The sequence below is a fragment of the Podarcis filfolensis genome (genome assembly GCF_964270895.1).
Source record: "Podarcis filfolensis genome assembly, chromosome: 2".
Classification (NCBI taxonomy): Eukaryota; Metazoa; Chordata; class Lepidosauria; order Squamata; family Lacertidae; genus Podarcis; species Podarcis filfolensis.
The window spans coordinates 47,890,474-47,914,931 of record NC_139605.1 but is presented as its reverse complement, the minus strand read 5'-3'; the positions used below and the strand labels follow the sequence as shown (position 1 = coordinate 47,914,931).

Sequence of the window (24,458 nt, the reverse complement as noted above, 5' to 3'; positions counted from 1 at the left end):
CTGATCCTTGACTAGTTTTTTCCTCAGGAGCCCATGTCATGGAATGCAAAGGTTATAGGTTATAGACCCAAAAGCTCAAAAGCCTGAGACTCAGTGCATATCCTGTGAGACTGTGGATGATTGAGATGAATGTCTCTGAGATCTGGGGATAGAGTGAGGCAGTAGCTACCCCAATGCCCTGGCCTATGGCCACTAGACCATGCCACCATGTTCCCAACAACACTTTTAAATGGGTCCACCCAGTTGCCTGTGGGGAACAGACAAGCAGGACCTGAACACGACAGCACTCTCCCCTCTTGTGGTTTCTAGCAACTGGTATTCAGAAGCATTGCTGCCTCCAGCCATGGAGGCAAAGCACAGCCACCATGGCTAGTAACCATTGATAGTCCCCTCCTCCATGAATGTGCCCTATTCTCTTTTAAAGCCATCCAACTTGATGGCAATCACTGCTTCCTGGGGGAGCGTGTTCCAGTTTAACTATGTGCTGCGTTAAGAAGTATTTTCTTCCAAGATTCAGCTTCATTGGATATCCACAAGTTCTAGTGTTATGGTGAGGCTTCCTCCTTTGAATGGTGTGCATACATGCAGGGGAGGAAGAGAATTTGCAGAGTTTACCTTCACCCCATTTTCTGTGGTTATGCACACTATACGACCTAAAACATGGCAGCTGGTTTCATTGCCTTTTTCTCAAGCTAGTACTGTCACTGCCTGGAAATATACCTCAAATGAGGATGTGAGCATTGCCTACACAAAAAGGAAAGGGCTGATGAGAGTGACTAAAGAGCAATTACTCACTCTTCTCCAAAGTACAAAAGCAAGGATGAAATTGACTGGCAGCAGATTTCAAGGAAATAAAAGGAAGGAGGTTTGTTTATTCTAGCATTCATTGCCAGCGGATATTGTGAGGAGTAGTGTTACGGTTGGATTTAAAAGCAGTGTGAAAGGTTCATTGAGAACAGGTCTCTCAAAGATGCTTTGCCAAGATGATCAGGAATATGACCTCATTTCAAACAAGCCTTGAGCTCTTGTTCATTGGAAGGGACATGGCAAAGCTCTCCTGGTTCAACTTGCTACATGCTTTCTCCACTGCAATATACATAAATACGTCTCAGTGAATCTGGTTAACCCAAGTGGGGGTTGCAAGAAATGATGCACCATGAAGAGTGCTTCTGTTCAAGAAGTCCATCCTAACCTGGTTTTCTATTGCCAGGCTCCCCCTGCTCCCCAAACATTCAGTCATCATTCTTTGGCCCCATAATGCAGTCTTCATTCAGCTGTAAATGGGTTTCCCCAACTCCCATCCCTTTAGGGGGTTAGTTGTTGTTTTGTGGGGGGAAATTATATACTAAATATTTTTTTTTCGTACTTCTGCACACTTGTGGGTTTTTCATTGCTGGCATGATGATGGTGCCATAAAGATCACTATTAGCAAATACAAGTGGGAATGCTGCTGTATATAGTGTTTCTGTTCAGGATTCCAACCACTTACTCCATCCCTCTCCCCAGCTTCCTGTTTCTTTCCCCATCCGCATCCCATGGCAATCCAGCAACCAGCTGAACAAAATCTGGGTCTTGATTCAGGCACATGGCACACATTTAACTCTTTCCCACCAAAATAAATGGGACTTTAAAATGCCACACGTTAGCTGTTTCATGCCCAAGATTTGCTCAACGCTCAAATTCTGGCTGCATCAGTCAGAATTTGCTCTTCACTTTACTGGAACAAACTACCCAATGAAAGGTCTGTGCACTATTAGGGACATTAAAAAAAAATTAACAAGATCTGACATTATCAAAGCTATTCTTTTGCTTGCAGCAAGTATAAATGATGTGTTTTCAGTCTTTCAAGCTTAATTCATTCAGACATTAAGCTACTGAAAAGCCTTTACTCCACAGCGACACATGCTTATTTTTTTACAAAGATGTTGAAAGCTGACAATAGCAAAACACCGTATCATTTTTCAATTCTTATTGTACTGTTTGTTGAAGGCAAAAGCTGCAAATTTATTCATTTCCCTGTGATCTTCGGAGGAAGGGCGGTATATAAATTTCATAAACAAACTATAAACAAAAGAGACACCTTCCGCAAAGTGTTGCACTATTCAAGTCAGACCCTAACCCTATTCCACAATATTCAATCCAATCTATCCCCCCCCCCAACAATCAGTCAGCATTCCATGGCTACTGAGCATGGCTGACCTCATAGGGCTGCCCCCTCCTACCTTAGGGTTTTATACTTTTGCAAAACCTGGGGTTGGCCCAATGTTGCTGATCCTCTAGTGCAGGGGTCCTCAAACTATGGTCTGTGGGCCACATCTGGCCCACCAGGTTCCTGAACCCGGCCTGCCCGACAAATGCAGAACCTGCCACTGTCTAACAGGTCTACGCGTGTTTCCATTCCCCCCCCCCACTGCGTGTGGGGACTGGAACTGACGTCAGGAACCCCATGTGAGGCGACTGCTACTCGTGCAGCATGGAGGAGAGGAGAGGAGAGGAGGGAGGGGGTATGAGCGAGAGAGGGAAGCGGAAAGGAAGGAAGAAGCCAGTAAGTGACATCACAGGTGCCGTCATGAGGAGCCTTTTGCTGCCATTCAGAGAGGGAAGGGAAGGGAGGTTAAAAAACACGCACGCACTCATCTGCCCGTTCTTTCGCCTCAAAGGAGCCCTTGGCTGGGCTTGTGGTGGCCACACTCCCGGGTGAGGGAGACCGGGGCGGGCCTAGCCTAGCCTGCGCTGGGAGGGACGGCTTTTACTTTTACCCCAGCCAAGGCGCCATTCTCATTTCTCTCTCCACCCCCCATCCGTGAGGAGGTTTATTAGTATTTCGTGAAGTAACAAACAAGAAAACTGAACATCACAAGAAATCAAACAAGGTTATACTCAACATAGACAATTGTCTCCTCAGATTGTGAGGTATTTCCCCCTTCTTCATGAAGCTGAGTAAGACCAGGGGAGGACTCTTCGACAAATATGGAACCAGATAATGTCCATCTCAATAGCCAAAAGCAGGCCCATACTTCCCATTGAAATACTTCTAAGTTTATGTTGATTTAAATCATTCTTCATTTTAAATATTGTATTTTCCCCCCTGTTTTTTGTGCACCACAAATGAAATATGTGCAGTGCGCGTAGAAATTCATTCATATTTTTTTCAAACTATAGTCCGCCCCCCCCCCACAGTGTCTGAGGGACAGTGAACTGGTCCCCTGTTTAAAAAGTTTGAGGACCCCTGCTCTAGTGTGAGGATCCTGCCATTTGTGCCTCTTAAGGAAAAGTGTTCACTTCTGAACATCAGAAAAAGAAGCTATTATTAGTGTACCTAAGAGAAAGTTTATCAAATTTTACTAAAGCTTCTAACTTTGTCTTCTAGGATTTTGAGGTAGTTTGTTCCAAAAGCTTCAGGGACACAGAGGTACTCGTATTCTGAGGACTTTCATTAGCTTGTCCGATCTTAATTCAGTAGCTACTGAAAGCCTTCACAGTTTCTCCCAGTTCCTGTTCAACGAGTTTCCATTCACTGTGTTTTAAAGTGTGATTATAAACAGCTCTCTTGATTATTTGTTTTATGTAACTGTTCTAGAGCTTCTGATTGCTTCCTTGATTAGGAGCTTGATTGTATTATTGGTTTTTGAGTATCATAAAAAGGGAGTCAGATGTTGGCTGCCATTCAACACTTTTATTGCTATTTTTTGTGTTTCCCCTTTGAGATACAGTATTACCTCCAAGTTCAAAAAGTAGGTTGTACATTTTTACAAAGAGAAATGCCACCCCTCTCCCAGTTCATCTGCTACAATGTTCTGCATTAAATCCACACAATGCTTTTTGAGTTCTGCAAATGATTTTAAATGTTTACATGGAACATGTGTTTCCAATCCCTTGGGTCATAACTTTGAACAAGTCATTTACCACCTACTTTGATGATGATGATGATGATGACTTATTAGACACTTGTTACCCAAAGACCTACAAGTAACTGACCAATATGTATTATTGGATGCTACTACAGTATCAAAGCATGCGTGTTTTTCAGTGTAATGACGATAGTAAGTCACAGCTTTCACCCTGATATCAGTATTTTAATGTAAAAATCCCCACAATGCAGTATTATTGCTATTCTTAATGACCTCAAGTTAGAGTTTTTGACATCCAGAATGTCCTGGTAGGATGGCTGAAAATAACAACACAGTCCACTTGGAATTAAATTATAGTTCTTTGTTCTGGACCGCAGGTCGAAAGGAGGGCTTATTGAAGCGGTTGCATGCAGAGATACCAAAGAAGGATGTCAAAAACACCAGAGCTCTAGTGCTTTATTAAGGAAAGGGTGTAGACTTTTTATTTATTGAGGAACTCATTTTAGTGATTTATTGCAATCATTTCATTATTATGTCCTGTTAAATAATATGTAATAATAATACCCAGTGGCGTAGCGTGGGTTGTCAGCACCCGGGGCAAGGCAAGTAATTTGCGCCCCCTAACCCGTGGATTTGCGCCCCCTAACCCGTGGATTTGCCCTAACCCCCAGATGTTGCGCCCGGTGCGGCCGGCCCCCCCTGCACCCCCCACGCTACGCCACTGATAATACCCCCGCCAATCTTGTTAGTCATGTCATTTTTAAAAACTTATGTGTGTACAATTTTGTAACAAGAAAATAATTTAATAAATAAATAAATTATGCCTCAAGTTTAAAAACCTACAAAATGGTTAAAAGCAATGACCATCAAAATTTAACACATCAATACATAAAACAAAACACCACCCTTCACATAAAACTGTTAACTGGTGGGAGCTGCAAAGGCATACAGGAGGAAGAGAGAGGTCTGTCCCTGCCCACTATCCTAGAGCCAGCAGCTTTCCTCTAAGAGAATATCATGCTTTTCTGAGATGTGCCCTGAGGGTGGTAGTGGGGAAGCACTGCAGTTCCATCAGCAACATATGGAAATATGACATCAGAAGACCATAAAACAAAACAAGTAACTCACCACCTGCATGAAATTTCCCCCATCTCTTTCCTAAACATAAAGGGCCATGCATTACCAATACATTGCATCATTTCAGAAATGCAAGGCGAGATGTATAATGGCATGGCAGGCTGGCATTTATCGCCCAGGAACAAGGCTTTGTATCTGCACTCATTATTTTAGCTGAATGGTTGTAAGCATATACCCAAGATACCTTAAGTGCCAACTAAAAAAGGTAAACTCTGAATCTGATGAAATTGCATTGAGTTACATGAAAGTGCATGTATCATATAAGGGACATTCATTAGAAATCAGCATTGGTTATGGTTTCCTTGTGAGTGTGTATATGCTCAACAGCAAATCAATGCGTCCTTGTGCAAAATGTTATGTAGCATTTAAATGGCGTAGTCTTTTTCTGCTGATCTTTGGGATCTCCAAATAGCTTTTCAAATCTCCAGAATATCAGGGCAAGCTAGTTTGGAAAACAGAATGGTTGTTTGGCGTCCTTCTTGTCTTATTTTGTCTGAGCTGGGCTTGCCCATCCCTAATTGTTCCTGGCAAAATGGGACACAGCATGCTCAGAATTAGTTAATGGAGCATGAAATCTTACCTGCAGATGCTGTGAATCCAGCAAGTGGATGTAAGCTATCAATCAGGTCCAAGAGCAGCCTGCTTCATTGCACATTCTCAATTGTTTGTATTCTTGCTTGCAACATTCACATCACCCTTATCATCCAGGGACTGGTGAGCTTGGATAACTCATTGTATGCATTTTGCTGAGGGTTGTATTCCCGCCCCGCCCCCCATTCTTTTTCCTTTTGGTAAGCCACTTCCACATTATATGAATAAGCTTTTCAATCAAGTCTGCTCCTCTCGATAAGAAATAAAACTGGGGGAGAGCCCATCTTTAAAAATGTATATATTTATAAAGCATTCAGTAAACGCACAGTTTTTCTGGGGACAACTCTATTACACCTTATTATTTTTTATACTGGAGTTTTTCCTGTTTCAAATGGCATGATAAACATATCTATCCTTCCTTGTCAATTCTGATTGCACGTCATATTTGAAGTCTAAAATGTAGAATTGCACCTGTCCTGTTCAGCTTCTGTAATTGTGAATTGCATTTTGTTACCTCCATAAAATTTGAAAGAAGTTTTATAAGGATACTAATTGTGGACCCGGTACTTCAGAACTTCTCAATTCTGTGATGTTATCCCATGGGCAGCTGGCCTCAGGTATCTTAGCTGACTAGACAAGGTTCATATACTTTAGGTGTGATGACAGTACAGGGATAGGAATCAATTTAAATATTTATTATTCATAAAAAATTAACAGTTGTGGGCAACTAGTTGTGTTCTTACTTGGTGCATACCAACAACATAACATCAGGGCAGGAGGGAAACACTACTGCTGTAACTGTAAGTTTGCAAATTAGAGGGAGATAAATGTGATTCTATGTCAAATCAAGTCACATCTCCCAGTGTTGTGTTGCCAATCCTCCCTACCATATTCTTCTTATTTGATTGCTAGGGAAGGAGGTAGTGGTTCCTGTACACAAAAATGGAAAGTAACATACCCTTTTTGAAGTCCTTGGGCCTCTGAAGAACACAACATAGAATCTGTCAGATGTATACTTGTTTTGTATTTACTTGAAAGGTAATCTCTTTTTAGAAAATGGGTAGGCATGTTAAATGACCTAAGTTTCAAAACACATATTTGGCAAATACCTTGCAAAAGGTTTTTTTAAGCCAGGTGTTTTAGGTTAGCACTTAATAAAAAGCCTGTACACATAATTGCCACGATGAAAATCCACTTAATAAATACAAGCAAAGTTTATATGGTAAAGCAACACTACAGCAGGACCACTGGGATCCTACCAGCCAAATTTGATACACTTGTATGGTAGTGTTTCACTCTCCCCACTGTCCTGAGTGGTATAGGTTTTACAGTGCAATCTTATTTAGAAGTCTCACTGCATCCAATGTGGATTACTCTCTATTAGTATGTGAATATTGGGTTGCAGCCTTCGTTTTTTTCCAAAGAAGCCAAGACCACTGGAGATTTATGCTGCTTTTGTAATGTCTGTTATCCTATATCTAGTATAGTCTGTAGAACATACTGAAAACAATTGAAAACAGAGTTCTAAGGCAGACAACACAACCAATAATCACACATCGCATTGCCAAAGAGCAATTGCTCTGTGCGTTGCTTCACTTCAAAATGAGGTAAGCCAGGCCTACCAGGGACAGGGATACTCCTGCTCCTTCTGCTGAGTGGAGCTCTTGGCTTCTGCCCCAAAGTCCTGCCCTGACGCTGCTTTCACAGCATTAAAAAATATAACTAGTGTAAAAAGCAGAGTGAGAGCACTCTATACCCACCCTCTGTGTAAAAGTGCTCCTACTAGTGCTACATATCTGTGGGGATCCAAAATTCCAAGATTTTTCCAAGGATTCCAAGTGACCTCAGTCGGATGTCTGAGGAGGTTGGAATGGTCCAGAATAGGTAGGTCAGCTTGCCATCCTCCCCACCCCAATCCAAGCAAAGGTTAAGGAGATTGGTGAATAATGACCTATATACTATTAAAAAGAGGGTGTATTGAAATATTATTCCATATGGGGGGGCAACAAGGGAATGGGCCTTCTCTGCAGTGGCTCGCCATCTATGGAATGCTCTCTCCAGGGCCTTCATTATACACCTTTTCCTTTTCTACCAGACCTTAGGTTGATTTAATTGACATCCTATGCCCTTTTAAAATGTGTTTTTTTTGGGGGGGGGCTATTGGGTTGTTGTTTTATTTTTATTAGGTATTTTGTGGTTTTATGTTAATTTTATTCTGTGACCCCTGGGTATAGGGTGGCATATAAACTTAATAAATAATAATAATAATATCCACGCCATCACCCAATTTTTTAAAAATGGGTTTCCAGATAGAAAGGTTGAACCTATGATAGTAATTTAAGTGATAGTAATGTAAAGGCCCATTGCTTGGCCCTTCCTGCTGCAATTGCTATTGGCAGAAGAGTAACTTTCCCTAGCTTTGAATTCCACTTTCTGCTGGCATTCATGGTCTGTAATAGCATGCCAGAATCACCTTGCAGGAATGGCAGTAGTATTAGGTATGCTTCACTAGCTAGCTGAGCTCTGAAGTCTCCAATTTATTGCTTCACAGCACAATGTATGACTGGAAGCCTCAATATTCTGGCCAAGGAACTCAGTTTTTAGGAATCTTAGGCGTCTTTATTTCCACACAATACAGTACTCTTCTAATGTCTTCGGAAACATTTGGGTAATACAGATCAGCATCATATACACAAATGGTATGGAAAATGTAGAAAACATTCAACAATCCTTATGTTGTTTCCGTATAAAGTAACAATATGGATGGCGGGGAAGGAGAGGGGTAGGACTTGGGACATAGTTTATCTCAAAGACCAAAAATGTGAGATAAGCAAGATTCAGACAACTGGGGCCATGGGTTCCATGCAGCGTGCATGGCCCTGGCACCAAAATTTGTGGGTGCCTGGCCCCTTCATGGGGAATTTTGTGGGTGCTCAGGCACTCAGGGCCCCAGGGAGTTGGCACCTATGAGTTACACTGTATGGGAGGATATTATTATGTATTTTAGTAATTATTATTACTGTGAATGTGATGAAGTGCTTTCTGCATTTATGTTAGTTACCGTCACAGCAACACCATGTGACAAATCACTAAGTTTAGGTTTATCACACACACACACACACACACACACACACACATCACTTCCCACTACAAAAAGTCCCAAAGTGAATTGAAAACAGAGTAAATATACAACAATGAAAGTACATAAGCATGTTAAAACACAGTTGACTAAAAATATGCAACAACTGGTGCCACCTAACCCCTTTTTGTTGTACTGGTGGGGGAAAGCGACATGGATTAAAATGCCACTAGGCAAGTGGATGGCTGTTTAAGAAAGACGTGTGGGCTCAAAACTCCCATGTCTAAATCCTCTCCACAAGACCACAGTAACTCTCAGTGCTTTGAGTGATGATGGCAATTTTGCCCACAAGGTTTAAATTGCAATAAAATAGTCACAAAGAGTACCCTTCTCTAATGACCACATTCCTTATTTTGGTATCCTTTAAAAGCCCTTTCTTTTTGGTTGATTTAAAGAATATTTACAGTTTCATTTTATACAAGTTGTTCCTCTTTTAACTTTCTAGAATTCTAAAACATTACTTTACATTTATTTTCACTTTGATAAGAATCAAAGCCCACTCAAATCTAGTTGAAATATGGAAAATTTCAGATTCTTGGGAACTGTGGGAGAGATTTTACAGAATATTTTCTGGGGAGAGACACAGAATTCTTCAAAAGTTTGGGAGGAGGTCACAGACACAAAAAGAAAATCTGGGTGAAACTTTATCATGTACGTTCTCCTGTAGCGGGGAGGAGGGATGAGTCCACAAAGGATATGTTTTTCCTATCTGTAGCTTATTTTAGACCTGTCTCCCCACCACCACCACCTGTTTGCTCTTGAGTCCCTTCCAGGTCAAAGTCAATGGCAGCCAAGAATATAGAGTTGAATATAAATATAGTCCCTCATACTTTGTGGGGACTTTGCTAGCTTACTGATAGACGCCACAAACCTTATCAACAAAGTTTACAACTCTTCCAACTCCTTCCCTGTCATGGTGTTTGGTCTTGTATTACAGCATAAAAAGTCTCCTATTTGAAAGGGACAAAACTCCCACTAAAGCATAAGAAGAAACATTTGCAGTGCTTCAGTAGGCCACTTTTTGTATTGTGTACAGGTGTGGTAAATGCCAAATCAATAAGACTTCAAATTACAATTGACTTTTTTAAAAAATTGAACAAACTGCTCTGAGATAGTTTTAAAGAAAAATGACACTGCTTATTTTCACCAAGAATTATTTTCATTGCATCCGTCTCAGGTTGTACTATATTTTAAGGTTACACGGTGAGTCATTTCGTAAACTACTAATGCTCTCTCTGCTTCTATAATATTCTGTTACAACGTTCCAGCCTTACACCTGTGTGCCAAAATTATGTCAACCACATGAAATAGGGAAATGGGGATTCTGTTTCAATAATTGAAAAGAAGCCAACAATGTAATTGCTACAGAAACTTTAATTAGAAATCATTAACTGTTGATAATGCTTTTTAAAGACTGAAAGCATTACTTTTGGTGAACCACAGCATCCAGTCGTGTCATTCACATTCTAGACAAGCTTTTAGATTTTGTTCAATAGAAATTAAGGTGGCAGCATAAAAGCCAACCATATCTGTTTTCTAGTTTTCAATTTCTTACTTTGCAGAGCTCTGATTTGCCAGTGCTCTTCAGTTAACTAGATTCTATTTACCCAAAACTGAGGGTGGTATCTAAATAGCAGGGTTTTGAGAAAGTCCTTTTCAAAAGTTCTACAAACTTTTCTGCAAACGCTGCACATTGCTACTGAAAACTTATTTTGGCTCTCAAAAGACATCTTTCCTATCTGTTATTTTTATTTATCTATGTATCATCTTTTATGTGTGTGTCAAGGTGATTTACAAACAGCTAAAAATAGTTTTAGTATAGAAAATAACTGAAAATAGGTTAAACAACAATACAAAATGAACATTTAGGAACCACCCTGAAATCTATGGGTATAGGGCAGTATACAAATTTAATAAATAATCATCATAAAGGCATAGACCTTTTTATCCAGGTATATCTGAGGCAAAACCTAAAGCTATTAGCAACGCTAGTTAAATTATCAATAATACCTAATTCCAAATGCATTAGGCAAAATAAAACTTCATTGGAATCCATTTACTTCTAAGAGAAGTCATTGTGATCAAAGTGTTAGGGCATGTCTTGGTCAATCTAATTTATGGGGAAATATGGGTAGAATTCAATATACTGCTAAGAGTGCTATGGAGTGCTATGCACGTAGGGAATGAGGTTTGCTCTCAGAACAAAATGTTCCTCCCTCTTCTCCCACTGTATGCCCCTTGTGCACTCCATAATACAGTTACAGGTTTTCCCCCAACCTATGTGACCGATGCGATTTTACATGCCTAACTAGTGTGAGATAGAAACAAAGAAACAAAAAATCCACAACTCTCTTAAAATACACAGTTGTTTTGCTTTGCAATTGAATATTTTGAACCTTGCTGTGATTAGGGTTTCCAGGTCAGGAACCTCCCAGATCCTGAGATTTCAAGACCCAAACTTGACACCTAGGGTCAGGCCCTGATTATTTTTCGCTGAGCTCCCTCCCACCACTGAGCCCTGGAGAAGGCAGTTAATTGGGAGGGAGCTGTACGCCGGCTCCCTCGGCCACTAAAGCGAGATGAGCGCCGCAACCCCAGAGTCGGCCACGACAGGACCTAATGGTCAGGGGTCCCTTTACCTTTTTAACTGAGAGGTGGGAAGAGGGAAGAACTGCCTCTCCCCGAGTCTGTGCAATATGCATCCAGTTTTTGCCAGCCAAAGTTTGCAAGCTGCATGCATTGCCTCCATAAGAAATAAATAGAAGTACTCTTCCCCATCTGAAGATTTCTGCCACTGGGAAAGAGGGAGGGCAAGCAAACCAGGAGACTTCAGGTCAGCCCTAGAGGTCTGGCAACCCAGCTGTGAATTTCACTCATCCTGCTGGCCTGCTTTGTCATCCCATTTTCCCTGGAGCTGGAATCACATGCAATCTTATACTCCTCTACTGCAAAATAAGCTCAATTCAGTTCAGTTGGGTTTACTCCCACCATATATGTGCATATGATTGTAGCCTCACCCATTTGTTGTAGGTTTTGGATTGTGGATCTTTGGGCCCTAAACATACACGGGTAATTTAGATTCAATTAGACCTGAAATCATTGCTGAATGAGCAGTTCTTTGTAGCACTCTACAAAAATATACCATGTCGTTTCACAAAAGTTTTCTTCCCTCGTGAAAGAGTTTTGCATTTTTTCTGTCTCATTAGCAAGCTGCTTTAGAGTTGTTGTTTTGTTTGTTTGTTTGTTTAGAATTTCAGTGGATACGAGTGGTTTTGACTTACTTTACTGTTGCAAGGAGACCAATCTCTCTCTTTCTCCCTCTGTGTGTGTATCTTTCTCCAGTGCTCTGCAGCTCCCCTGCTGCCCATGCTTCCTGGTCCAGAAAAGCCCATGGTAGGAGTTACCTAATGAAATCTTCCCTGGAATTTTGTTAAATCCTGGGAAACTGGGAGGCTATCTACCAACTGCCTGACATAAGTGTGCTCACTGATTTTGTTTGAAGGAAAGGCCTTCCTTTTACCTGCAAAAAAAATCTTTATTTCAAAGCAAGATTTATTTCAAAGCAAAAAGCAATCTGAGCAGCTGAGCCTGTCAGCTGCTCAGTGACGTCTCAACTTGCAAGGTAAAGGTGAAGGACCCCTGAACGGTTAAATCCAGTCAAAGATGACTATGGGGTTGCGGCGCTCATCTCGCTTTCAGGCTGAGGGAGCTGGCGTTTGTCCACAGACAGCTTTCCAGGTCATGCGGCCAGCATGACTAAACCACTTCTGCAACGGAACACCATGACAGAAACCAGAGCGCACTCAAATGCTGTTTACCATCCCGCCACAGCGATACCTATTTATCTACTTGCACTGGCATGCTTTCGAACTGCTAGGTTGGCAGGAGCTGGGACAGAGCAACAGGAGCTCATTCCGACACGGGGATTCAAACAGCTGACCTTCCAATCAGCCAAGCCCAAGAGGCTCAGTGGTTTAGACCACAGCGCCACACACGTCATGCTTACACCAACTTGCATGCTTACAGTAAAGCCCAGTGTAGGACATGTGGTTTTGAGGAAACAGAGTGCAGACCACTGGAGTGATGATTTGTATGATGAAAAACAAAACCTCTTGGTCACTTTGAAAGTTAGGTAAGCACATCAGCAGGCCTGCGCCACACCCAGGAGAACGTTGCTCATTCGCCCTTCCCCTTTTGATAATGTGTGAATGCAATTTCTTTTCTCATTAATTGATGGATAATGAGATGGTTAAATTAATGCAGGATTATTTTTTAGCAGGTTGCTAGTTTTGGGTACTTAGGTCTCTTCTTTGCCTTCTCTTGTTGTTTTCAATACAGAGTTTATTTTTTTTTCTCCCCCTAAAGATATAAAGCTGAGAATCTGAAATGTCCGTTTCATACTTTCCAGGTTTTCTCCAGATGGATGATATTGGAAAGAAGATAGGCAATTTTTGAGCTTGTCATGCTTAGAAAAGAAATTATTTGTGAATTTGAAGTCATTTGAAGTCGACAAATAAGTGCCTGCTTTTCCTCTCCTGATGCTCCTGTCAGTACCTTAGAAGCATCGCTAGGCAGACATTGTCAGATATTATGATGTCTGTCTCTCGTCTTCTAGAAGATTACTTTATTTCTGGCTATTTGTCAAAATGATTTGTGGCCTTATTAAAGTACTTGGATCAGTACCAAATTCTACAACTGAGCTGCATTTTGTTTGTTTTTTCATTTTAAAACAAAAATAGTTTTTTTCTATAAAAAAAAGCTTTTCTGTGAATAAAGGATATTTCATTCTTGATAATGAAAATGTAATAATTTCGCATGTCATTTTGTTGACTGTTCTTGTCAATGTAGATAAACAGTGGGGGGGGGAATCATTAAAAGTCAGCAGACCTAAGTCATTTTGGCTATCAAAAGATGGCCACAATTGTTGATAAGATAATTTTTTAAAAAAAATAAAAATATATGTACTGTGTAACAGTCAACTGCTTCTCCAATGGATGCTTTCATATATACTTGGGTCTAACTTCTTATTCTCCTTCTTTAGTTTCATTTTGTCTGCTGGTATTTGAGGCACCTTCAAAGCAGAAATCAGTAATGTGCTGGTAAACTAACTCAAATGTAATGAAAGTTGTTTCCAGAGAGGAGCTTTTGTTGTTGTTTAGTCGTTTAGTCGTGTCCGACTCTTCGTGACCCCATGGACCAGAGCACGAGAGGAGCTTTATAGCACAATTATGTTACTTTTGTACCTCTTCAACCAAGGAAAACTTCATAGAGCTTTTCTCTCACCCTCTGCCTTGTGGTCAAAAAAAGATACAGAATAAACTTCTCCCTCCTTCTTTTACATGCACAAACATACATATACACACACCCCTCAAAAAAAAAACAACCAGAGTCAGAAACAGCAGCACCCATATGAATAATGTGTTGTTTTCATTGGCTTAGGATGGGCGATCATAGACCTGCCCTGCCGTTTTTCTTTTATTGCTTTTGAGGGCTGTCCTGTTTTAGTCCTGCTAGTGATTTTTATGATTGACTAAGCAGAGGAGATCTAGAAAGGATCTCAGCCACTAAAAATGGATTGATATGTTTGTAGGTAGCAGGAGAAAGACTGAACCACACAGTTTTGGACATTTTGGAAGTTAAGAATCCTGGCAGGGCCACACCCCACTTTGTCCATAAGAGGGGACCCCCCCTGCAGATACAGGTTTGCATTTTTAAGGTGAGTTTTTAAAAAATTAATCAAGGAACAAACTTGTGCTTTAAGAGCAACCCACTGCACTTGGAGGATAACTAAGGGGGAGAAATTTAGTTCAGGTTGAGCCTTGATGAAAACCTAACTAACTTGCACTTTATGAACCAAGGTACTGCGATCATTTGAAATTTACGTAATGAACTTCTTCAATAAAAAGATACATATATTTGGAGGACTGGATGAGGGCCAACAAACCAAGCCTGAACACTGGTACAACAGACTTTATGGGTGAGTGGTCCCCAGACTCAGAAGTTGGGAAGTTCAGCAGTCTGAGTAGGGTTTCATTCCTTCTGAAGGAACTGTGTGTGTGTGTGTGTGTACTTTGGGGGTGTTCCCAGACCCACCTCTGTACCCAGAGGCTTAGGTGACCTCTGTGGCAAGGAGTACCTATTATCAGCTTAGGTTGGTACATCAGCTACATCTTTTCCTGTGTAATAGCTTAGCCACTGTGATTCATGCATTGGTAACCTCACCAATGGACTACTGTGTCATAGTCTCATTGCTGAGCAGCAACATGCAAGGCTCAGTGGAGTGGGAGGCCAGCCAACCAGAAGAGTCTCTGAGGTCAGTATCCAAAGGAGTCCAGGGGTCAGGGAATCTGATGATCATGGAGTCAAGGCTCAAGACAAGCCGGAAGTAGCAAGGTAGGACCAGGAAGTGCAAGTGTTGTTACTAGCATCTGACTGTTGCTGGAAGCTCTGCTTAAGAAGGTTGAACCCAGCTGGTTCTCATCAGCATCTTCTCTGTGTCCTTGAAGGCTGGTGAGCTGCAGGTGGAGTCACTCCACCTTCTCCCCTTTCAGGCTGCTGTTCAGCAGGCAAAGCTGACTCCTGGCTCATGAAATACTGTAATGCACTCCATGTAGGGGTTCCTTTCGGATTGATCTAGAAGCAGCTACTGCAAAATGCTGTAGCCAGGTTATCGAGTTGAACATCTGGATGTGCACATATTACACCTGTGCTCAGGGAACTGCTCTGCCTGCTGATCAGCTATAAGGTCATGTTCAAGATCTTATGAAGCCCTGAACAACTTGGCCCCAGGTTACCTGAAGGGCCGCATGTCCCTGTGCAGACGTAAAATCGCTTCAAAAATTCTAATTGTGATTCTAATATTATTGTTGCCATCAAGCTACACAAACAGACTGGCACTAAAAGCATAACTTAAGAACCTGCTTAGAACAAAGGTCTACATTAAATTCCATAGCACAGTTTATGCTTAAAAATAGCAGTCCAGACAACATACATGTTGGAGAACTTTGTGAACTAGATCTAATGCCCTCTGATCCAATCCCAGGAAATATCTTTTTTTAAAAAAATAGTTTTACAGACATCTAATATTTTAAGTTTACAACTGATGGATATTCTTTTTTAAAAATGTATATAAAAATGTGTTGGTGCTGAACTCTGGTTAAGTGGTTTTGATAAAGCAAGAAGCGCTGCTCATACATTACAGATTATATTTGATGTACAGTTCATTATGCTAACAACCAAGAATTTCAGTGGCAAAAGAGTCCTAGAAGCAAAATATTTGGCTATCCATTGATAGACTTACATAAAAGCTTATTATCTCACAAATGCATACAAATGTCATCCTTTTCATTTCTTATAGGATCTGACATCCAGTCAGTTTCTATTTAACTCTGTAGTGAGGAAGATTAGAAGGTAGGAACAGCCACACAGGGTCAGCCCAGTGGATCATCTATCCCAGTGCCCTGTGAGCGAGGCCAGAACTGAAGGATTCCCTGTACAGAACTAGAGGTGTTCTCTGTTCCTCACCACATACTCCCAGTGCCCTAACCACAAACTCCCAGCTTCAGTCTCCACTTAATGGAGATGTTCTGAATGTTTTGAAGGATTCCGTGGGCATTATTTTAAAAAACCCAAAAAAACTTTGTTTATGCTTTTACTTCGCATTGTGGCAGACATGAAAGACAGCCAATAGTTAAGTATTGGCTGTCTTTCATGTCTGCCACAATGCGAAGTATTGTAATGAAACAGATGTTTCATTACAAACAATGGAAAATTCTAGTCATATATAATTCACTTTCAATAAATTACCACACAATAAGCAAACAAGGTTACACTAGTTTATAACACTGGTAGGGACCACCTGGCCTTGGGGTCTAATGAGTCCCAGTTTGGCCCAAAAGGTCATTCCCTCTAAAACCACATCACCACCTGACTCACCCTTGACACAACTGTGACATCAATTCTGGTGCAGGTATGGACACAGCTACCAAGGAACAAATAGGGTGAGCTTAAAGCTTAGTGGTGTTGAAAGTGCATCTTCCAAGGAGGTTGATGTGTTTGTCACCTGACAACATTATGATGTCAGGTGATTGATTGGCAGGTAACAAGTCCCACCCACCTGCCAAAATTGGTCTGCAGGGGGTGGGAAAATTCAGGATCCAGCTCAACAGTTCCCTGTCCAGTGCATATGAAAAATCCAGAAATCCAGAGATGGGCAATACTTTTATTCAAACTAACCCCAAAGTCACAAAATAGTGAGCAACCTTTCAAGTTCTCCAGAAATGGGTGAAGCAGCTGGTCACAGTCTTAAGATGGCTTGTAGGATGAGGTAGCAGAGTTGATAAAATAAATATATAAAAAGTCAAACATCCGTTCAGTTCCTCACATGGAGTGGCATTCATGCCATTAAGCACTGACATTTTAAATATACAGTATGTGACTCCTATAACCCAAACAACATGCACTAATTTATGAAATCTATTTTAGTAGAAAGTATCCTGCCTCAGTTCAGCTGACCTTCAAGTGCCTTCCATCCTTGTTTTATAATATATTATTACGAGTTTGTGGGTGTGAGACCCATATAATCCTAGCAAGTGTTAAAAGCTAATCAAGCCCGGCAGTGGTGGACTTTGGTGTTATGGTGCCCTGTGCAAGGCCAAAATTTGGTGTGCTCCCAACCCCAGCCCTCGTGCTGCCTTCCCAAAGGTGGGTAAGGAGGTGCCCGGCTTTGGGAAGAAGACCCAAGGCTCTGGCAGGGTCCTAGAGCCCTCCTACTTCCTTCCTAAAGCTGGGAAAGCAGTAACTAGGCTTTGGGAAGGAGCCAGGAGGACTCTAGGATCCTCACACCTCCTTCCCAAAGCCCTGTGACTCGTTTACTGGGCTTTACTCATGTTTACTGGGCTTTACTCATGTGCACCACTCACAAAGCCCTAAATCTGCCCCTGAGCCAAGCTAGCTTCCTGATGAGGTAACCTCCTGGGCAATTAAGAGAACAAAAAACAGGGTGCTCTGTGCCTGATGAAAAATGGATGGGGCCCCTTCTCCAACTCTCAGATAGTTACAAGGTCAAAGCCAGGGAATGAGGGCAATGTGCTGTGATGTGATCTAGTGTAAAAAGCTGAAAGCTTGAAAAGCAGAGAGAGTCATGGCTGATTTCTGCTTGAATCCAAGGCTATAGGCAAACAAGACCCTCCATCATAGGCTCAGGTTGTGTGTGTGTGTGTGTGTGTGTACACCATACCTCATAAAGACACCACAGTCTCTGCTGTGCCTCATTTCCAAAAGGTAACATTAAACCTGGGTTAGCTCTTGGAACCCCTGGAATCTCGCACCACTTGGAGATTGGGGTGGCATGCAACACTATTTTGTCGCTCTAACCTTCTGCCAAACAAAACAAAAAGCGCAGTGCATACAAATCTATGATTAGCATTACAAAGAGGGAATAGCATGTAAAATGCTATGTTCTTGGATTGCCTCCCTGGTTGCTAGGAAACAGATGCTTAGAGTGCAAATCGCTAGAACCATTCTGATTGGATGGATGCATGGAATTGCTGATTTGTCTGCAGAATCCTTAGGTGTGCATTTTGAATAGTTTACCAAAAACAGCACAGCCTACTGTTCTAAAAATCAATGTTTACATGTACTGTATTCTATCTCTGATATGTTTAAGAATGTTTAAATTGTTTATTGAAGATTTAGCTTAGCTTGATGATGATAAAGAAAGCTTCCATAAGATGTGTATAATCCAGGCCATTGTATAGTTGCCAATTATCTTTTTTTCTTTTATTTTACAAAGTAGGGAAGCCAGAATGTGCCCCTGATAAAACAAAGAGGCAGTAGGTACAGACTGGTTTGAAAAGCTTGTTTACACAATATGCTTGGCAACAAAAGCCTCTGCAATAGGGTGTTGTATAAGTCAAATGGGAAAAGGTACATTTTGGAGAAAAGGTTCTCATAGCAAAAACAGCTGCGCATTACAATATTTCCCCTGGAAATATTCCTTTCCTTGAGGTTTTTTAAAGCCCCTAAAATTTAATTATCGTTGTTATTGTCTTTAAAAATATTATTAAAATAATAAAAAGCCATAATAATAAATGATAGCAATTACAAAGTAATATGATGTGTAACATAAGGGAATGCTTATAAGTTATTATTTTAAAAAAATATTGAAAGCATTTACCAGTTCAGAACCATGGGGCCCATGACCTCTTTACGGGTTTCAATATTTCCCTACAAAGTGAAGAGCACTTGAAGACTGTTAGGAGAACACAAAGTAGCCCCAAGAAGATCATTTGCAGAGACTCAGATTACAATTAGCTCTAATAGATAGTTCACTGGCAGGTCAGAACATGGATGTAATTAGCCAGTGAAGGTGACTGGCAGTTAATGTCAGACCAACAGGAAGAAAACATCATTCTACCCTACAAAGCTATATTATTGTTTGTGTGTATTTTGATGAAAGGTGTTTTAAGGGAAATTATTATTCTTGTTATTCCACAAGATTTATGAAGGACAAGATTTCCAGATTGCTAAGATTTCCAGCACTGAAGTGCCCTGGAGGGATATTTGTACTATAACCTTGAATAAAAAGTGATTCTGATTAGAAACTAATGAGTCTACTGACTGGCAAAGGTATGATTATTTCTATCGAGGCAGCAAGGACACAGGCTTTTTTAATACTGACTTTCTTCCTACAATGAAGAGATTATATGCTAAAGAGCCCTGTTCTGTAGTTTTTCTCATTCTGGTGCAATAACCTACTTTCACTGAGTCTCTTTCAGGAACAGGACAGTGTTTCTCAGCTGTTTCTCTACATGATAGATTTTGAGTCTGAAATTGAAGTAAAATACAAGCCACAAAACTCCATTCTGGGCAAAAGATGCATTTCAACTTTGGCTGAGTTGCCCTGCCCCTTTTGTGTCTATCAGAAGACATGCCAGTTAATTTCCTTCTGTTCAGAAAGAGAGGCAAAATAATTGCAAAAAGGTAGCAATGAGAGAGAACTCAGAAGCTCTGGGAAGTGTAGCCACTGTTCATGCTCAGACTTCTCCGCCAAAGCATATACCTATTTTAAAACTAAATCCACAAGCCTGGATTTAATCCCTTGATCAGCATTAATCTGCCAGAGTAACATGATATGTAGCTTTGGGTGACATGTCTGGATGTTGGTGAATTCCCAAAGAAGCAGAAGCAGAAAATGCTGATGTTTCCTTATACCATGTCCATAAACAGAAATAAGTCCAGCAAATGTGAGTGATCAGTATTTGATGCTGTAATTAGAGTTCATGGATACCCAAAGAAGATGAGCGTTGGAAGATTTGGGGCAGACAAAAGAAAGTACTTCTTCACACTATGGAATTTGCTCCCACAAGGGGAAGGGATGGCTACCACCTTGGATGGCTTTAAAAGAAGATTAGGCAAATTCATGCAGGATAAGGTTATCAGTTGCTACTAACCCCAAAGGCTATGTTCCACGTCCACTGTTGGAGACAGTATGCTTCTGCATAGCAGTTGTGGGAAATTGCTGGAGGGCAGTGTGCTATTGCACTGGTGTCTTGCTTTGGGGCTTTCCATAGGCATCTGGTTGGTCAGTGTGAGAACAGGACACTGCTCTCACACACTGGAACAATGTGTGAGGAAGGAGAGGAGGGATTGTTCCATCTGGCAAGCCAACATGCTGAATTTCTCCCAAGTTGTTCATACATTTACTCCCTCAAATGATTTCTAAAACTGTGTATCAGGAAGACTATGTATAGTAAAATTCCTGTACATTGAGGACAAGCAAGTCTTGAGTTGTCTACTGCAGGGGTCAGCAAACTTTTTCAGCAGGGGGCTGGTCCACTGTACCTCAGATCTTGGGGGGGGCAGACTATATTTTGAAAAAGAGAAAAAAAGATGCAAGAGCACTCACGAGCCCCAGTGGCTGCTTACTTGTGTCTTGTGGTGGCAGCGGCAGTGGCAGCGGAGGGACGATGAGCAGCACGTGAAAGGGCTCTGGAGAGGGCCTGCTTAAAATGGCAGCTGCTTGAGCCCTGCTGCTGCTGGCACCAACAAAGCCCAGCCCCCTTCCTCCTCTAGGCAGGGCGGGGAGAAGCCAGGAGGAGGGAGGGAGGAGGCGCCGCCGCCCTGTGAGGGAGAGGGAAAGAACACGTGTACTGGCGATCTATGCAGCGATTCCCAGACTGTCCACGGGCTGGATCCAGAAGGCAATTGGGGCTGATCCGGCCCACGGGCCTTAGTTTGCCGACCCATGGTCTACTGAGCATACAACTCTCAAATGCAAGAGCAAGATTAATTTTTGATTCTTGGAGGGCATTGCCATTGTCACAAAAGAAGTAAGAAGGATTCAGTGCCTTCTTTGCTTGCAGCCTACTTCTTGTTGGTATAGTATTTGGTGGCTGTTTCTTTCCTCTTGGCTAGACCTCTAAGAACTTGGGAATAATGTCATTTTGTCGACATCTATTTCATGCTGCTGCAAATATGTTGGATCTACGATTCAGAGGCAGAAAGGTAAGTGATGATAGAACTGCTTCCGCATTTGACTGGATTACAAAACAAACATGGCTAAATGTTGGAAAGGTACTTTAAAATGTGAATGAGTACAGGAAATCTTCAGGTATTTGGTCAAGGAATGCAGTGTGGGATTCTGCCAAGTTTATCCCTCCTGCATATAATGCGTTTTATGTTCCAAAATAACAAAGTGACTTTTGATATTTAAGAGTAATTTTTAAAAATTTCTTACTTTCCCCCCAATTTTTCTGAAAACATGTGTCACCCCCCCACACACCCCAAAAAAAGCCAGAACAAAAACTCCCCCCGCCCCGTGGCGTCAAAATTTCCAGAATTTTTACATCTCTAGTATCTCTAGTATATGTGAATCTAGCATGTGTGTGAATCTGGAGAACATTAATAATTCTAAATATAGGATTTAGAAATTAGTTTTTAACTAAGCATTAGGGGCCAACTTTTTATTGTTGAATGTTACTTAATTGGAAGGTTGGTCACATTTGGCATTATACAAAGTATACTGAGTTGCCAGAAGCGCAATCCTATGCATGCCTACTCAGAAGTAAGTTTCATTGAGTTCAAAGGGACTTACCGTATTCCCAGGTAAGTACAGTATAGGATTGCAGCCTACATTGTTTCTTAAGGTCAGAACAGAACAAGAACTAAAGAGAACAGAAGTGCTGCCACTTAGTATTCCTCTGTTTGCTCAGCCTCTCTTTAGGTACAAATAATCTATATTTGCCTGAGGCATGAAGGATTCTTGTATTCTAAGGCAACCATTTGTCTGACAGCTGAACAGAAGCACCAATTACCATTGTGCTCAACTGAAACGTGACATGCTCATTCAAACACTGCCCGAAGTTGTGAAATCCTACACATTCCAAAGTGATGAGCGTATATTTTAAAGCATCTATGATTTGCCAGCCCATTCACTAACACACATCCTTTTAAGTCAGACACAGATAAACCCACAGGTAGTGGGTGAGGGAGTGGGCAATTGCAGGGCAGAGGAGAGGGGTTCACAAAGGGCATCTTGCCCATCAAAACCTGGAGCCAATGCTATAAGCGTCCTGTATCAAATCCATCTAGTTTAGCATCCTGTTTGCACAGCAGCCAACCTGAGGTTGATGAGAAGCCCACTGTCAAAACATGAGTGCAACAGCTCCAATATTAGAGAGAATATACATTATTGTTGTTGTTATTATTATTATTATTATTATTATTATTATTATTATTATTATTCAGTCATCATGACTTTGGGCTGGGTGTTCATCAGTATGCAGACGATACCCAACTCTACCTCTCTTTTAAATCAGAACTGGTGAAGGCAAGGAATGTCCTGTGTGAGTGTCTGAAGGTGGTTGGAGGATGGATGGCAGCTAACAGATTGAGGTTGAATCCTGACAAGATAGAAGTTCGGTTTGGGGGGGAGGGCAGGGAGCAGGCAGGCGTGGAGGACTCCCTGGTCCTGGAATGGGGTAACTGTGCTGTCCATGGAGGCGCAGGTCAATTTTGTGTGAAGACAGCCGTCTACCAGCTCCATCTGGTATGCAGGCTGAGACCCTACCTGCCCACAGACTGTCTCACCAGAGTGGTGCATGCTCTAGTCATCTCCCACTTGGACTACTGCAATGCGTTCTATTTGGGGCTACCTTTGAAGGCGACCCGGAAATTACAACTAATCCAGAATGCGGCAGCTAGACTGGTGACTGGGAGTGGCCGCTGAGACCACATAACACCGGTCTTGAAAGACCCACATTGGCTCCCAGTACGTTTCCGAGCACAATTCAAAGTGTTGGTGCTGACCTTTAAAGCTCTAAATGGCCTCGACCCAGTACCTGAAGGAGCGTCTCCACCCCCATCGTTCTGCCCGGACACTGAGGTCCAGCACCGAGGGCCTTCTGGCGGTTCCCTCCCTGCAAGAAGTGAGGTTACGGGGAACCAGGCAGAAGGCCTTCTCGGTAGTGACGTCTGCCCTGTGGAACGCCCTCCCATCAGATGTCAAGGAAATAAACAACTATCTGACTTTCAGAAGACATTTGAAGGCAGCCCTGTTTAGGGAAGTTTTAAATGCTTAATGTTTTATGATGTATTTAATATTCTGTTGGGAGCCGCCCAGAGTAGCTGAAGAAGCCCAGCCAGATGGATGGGGTATACCGTAAATATGTTGTTGTTGTTGTTGTTGTTGTTGTTGTTGTTGTTGTTGTTGCAATAGATAGGCTTATCCTCCATTAATATGTTCAAACCACTTTTATAGCAATGCAAGTTGGTAGTCACACTGCTGTTATTTTCCCCTCAAAAATAACAATAAATCAGAAATGGAGTGGGGGGAGAAGGAAAGGGGAGATTTTATATTCATAAAAACTTGAAAGCACAATAGTAAACCAGCTGTCATCTTAATGGCTGTGGTCATATGCTATGCTTTCAGGGTAAAGAAGAAACCGGATTACTGCTGCTTTTGAAATTCAGCTAAGCACCCTTTAGCAACACAACCAGTTAACACAAGCAATACACATAACAAGACTAGTGGAAAACTACCACCCTGAGAGCCAACCCATTTCCCATTTGTCTTTTTGCTGCTATAGACCAAGGTGGCTACTTATCTGGATCTGTGAAGTGATTCTACAGAATGGAATTAGTGACAGAATCTCAAAGGATCTTCTCCCTTATCTACTCAGGAATTATTAGCATTCACTCTCATTCAATCTCCCTCCCTAAAATTATGTAGATTTATATACAAATATATTCAGTACATTTTAAAAAAACACCAACCACATGCTATAGAACAATTCACACACATAAAAATGGAGAAAACCCATTTCAGACTTCAATTAAATTTTTAAAAATTGAGCCTACATTTCAGTATCCACTGTAATTATAATCAGCTCTTTATTCTGAAGAGATAAAAAAGGAAACTGGAAGGCAGGAAGAGGGGGGAAATGTTAGAAGCCTTTTCACTGGGCTTTTAGGCATTTAGTCAATTTACATTTTTAATCAGGAGAAAATTTATGTAATACTACATAACCACTAAGGATCCTTTGGGACAAAGAGCACAAAAGCGATCATTTCAAAAAAATAATAATAATCTGTTCAAAAATATTGCTTCAAAGTTTTCTTTTTTTCAGAGCTGGAGCAGTTGTTTAAAGTGATCATTTCATGCTACTTGTTTGGGATTAAGTACAAAGTCAATTTAACAAATCATATATGGAGAATTGGGGAAGCACGGAAATATTTAC

The 24,458-nt window shown here is 41.4% G+C and overlaps 4 long non-coding RNA genes across 4 annotated transcripts in view; 2 read left to right on the top strand and 2 right to left on the bottom strand.

The window, feature by feature from the left end:
- Nucleotides 1-852: 852 nt before the first annotated feature.
- Nucleotides 853-6,935, bottom strand: LOC310757905. The gene is made up of 2 exons (XR_014545560.1): nucleotides 6,538-6,935; nucleotides 853-1,086 (listed from the first exon to the last, which is right to left on the bottom strand). It is a non-coding gene; the product is annotated as an uncharacterized lncRNA (long non-coding RNA).
- LOC310757878 lies at nucleotides 3,662-6,243 on the bottom strand. The gene is made up of 2 exons (XR_014545533.1): nucleotides 6,129-6,243; nucleotides 3,662-4,299 (listed from the first exon to the last, which is right to left on the bottom strand). It is a non-coding gene; the product is annotated as an uncharacterized lncRNA (long non-coding RNA).
- A 436-nt stretch (nucleotides 6,936-7,371) lies between the features above and the next one.
- Nucleotides 7,372-13,417, top strand: LOC310757887. Its single transcript, XR_014545541.1, has 2 exons — nucleotides 7,372-7,463; nucleotides 13,127-13,417. It is a non-coding gene; the product is annotated as an uncharacterized lncRNA (long non-coding RNA).
- Nucleotides 13,418-14,965: 1,548 nt separating this feature from the next.
- The window catches only part of LOC310757876, a 45,768-nt gene continuing 36,275 nt past the window's right edge, over nucleotides 14,966-24,458 (top strand). The window contains exon 1 of the long non-coding RNA XR_014545531.1: nucleotides 14,966-15,031. This is a non-coding gene — a long non-coding RNA (uncharacterized lncRNA). The remainder of the gene's footprint in view (nucleotides 15,032-24,458) is intronic.